This window comes from Ipomoea nil, unplaced genomic scaffold, assembly GCF_001879475.1.
Source record: "Ipomoea nil cultivar Tokyo-kokei standard unplaced genomic scaffold, Asagao_1.1 scaffold0688, whole genome shotgun sequence".
NCBI lineage: Eukaryota > Viridiplantae > Streptophyta > Magnoliopsida > Solanales > Convolvulaceae > Ipomoea > Ipomoea nil.
The window spans coordinates 2,547,447-2,549,380 of record NW_017617116.1 but is presented as its reverse complement, the minus strand read 5'-3'; positions in this window follow the sequence as shown (position 1 = coordinate 2,549,380).

Here is a 1,934-nt window from a genome sequence, read left to right as displayed (position 1 = left end):
GTGATAGTTTGGCTGAGTGGTCAGGCGCCAGATTTAGGCTCTGGTCCGAAAGGGTGTGGGTTCAAATTCCACAACTGTCACATTTTGATTCTTCATCTATTCGAAGCCATGCATAGATCAGATATGCCATCTTAAATCTTAAATAATGCGTAAGCAACCACCAACTAACCATTTAATTTGCTATCCTTCTAGGATATTGGCGCGGTTTCCTCATAATCCAAAAGGAAAAAAGATTCATTTTTACTTAACCAAAAGCCATATATAATGATCAAAGGTTGTAAATTAATGAAAAATATATATAATGTTAGTTCCATGAAACCATGTGAACTAATTTTACTTGTCCACCTATAACGATCAAAGGCGGTAAATTAATGAAAAAAAAAAAAAAGAAAAGGGAGCAAACCACAATATCAATTATGTAATTATAATGGTACATTTCAAAATGTTTAATAGCGCATTCACAGATAATTAATAGTGCATTGTTATAAATTCTGAGTGCACTATCAATTATTCACGAATACACTAGCAAACATTTTCAAATGCACCATCATAATTACATAATTTTTTTCCTTAACCCATAAATACACAATCAAACTTTTTCAAATGCGCCATGGTAATTACATAAGTTTTTCCTTGAATTTTCACATTTTATCATCTTAGGTGGATATATGAGTTTAGTATGCAAGTTCTTATCAGACTACTAATTCTCATTTGATCACAATCTCATAGATACCACGTATTATGGTATATGTAATACATTTTAAAGAAAAAAAAAATAATTGCTAATAAAAAATGTAATATTTTTGTGACCATGTAATATTTATCATAAAAAAAGTAATACTTTTAAGTGAAAATGAAATATTTTTATTTCAAAAACTAATTTAATACTTTTGTATAAAAATATTAAATTTTTAATAAAACTTTCAAATTTTTAATATTTATAAAAAGAATTGCGCATTTTCCCCCTTATTTTTAACAATGCTCAATTGTTAATATACTCAGATGGATGGATTTTATTAGTCTTCACAATTGATACTTCCTGATAATCATCAAGCCACTAAAAGTGAGAGACTAGCAGAATTGAGATTTTTCTGTTAATTTCATTTTCACCGGGTTCTCCATCTGCTTGGCTATTACAGTTCACGCTCATGGACCACTTCTGTTAGATTAGTTCACTATATGATTTAGATATTATTGCAGTATGAAAAAGAAAAAAACAAAAAAGAAATAGTGATTTCTTGAAAACAAATTTCGATGAAGGCAAGCTTTTCGCAAAGAAAATAAGAAATTAGTACAATTGTGAAAATTTTTGGCATTTAATCCTGGCTCCAAAGAATTCAAACAAGACCCAGATTGGTATAGCTCAAACATCCTATTACTATACAGTTATTTACCGTTTTGCGTCTACAGATATGACTTTAAAAAAAAAAAAAGTACTCCTCATATATTTATCTTGCACAATAATTTTTATTTATAATTTGCACGCATAAAATATTAAACTTATATCATAATCTATATCTATATCTATATCTATATATATATAAAAATAAAATCCTCCTACCAAGTTTTCCCCCCAAAACTTAGTGGCATTTTTGTAATAATAATAATAATAATAATAATAATAATAATAATAATAATAATAATAATAATAATGTTATTACCTCAACATTACCTTAAATAAATAAATTATTATTCTTTCCTTTTGAATTAGTATTTTCTACCTATAAATACAAACTTATAATTCTTCTAATCCCTAGCCTCCCCCATCAATCAAAGAATCTCAGACTCATTTTTCTGCTTTCTTTTCGTATGAATTTTTTTTTTTTATATTTTTCTAACTATATTCTCCCGTACTTCAATATGTTTTGCAGTTTATATCGTTTGGTATGAGCTTGAAGATACGTAAGGATGCTCTGCTTCAACAAAGAAAATTG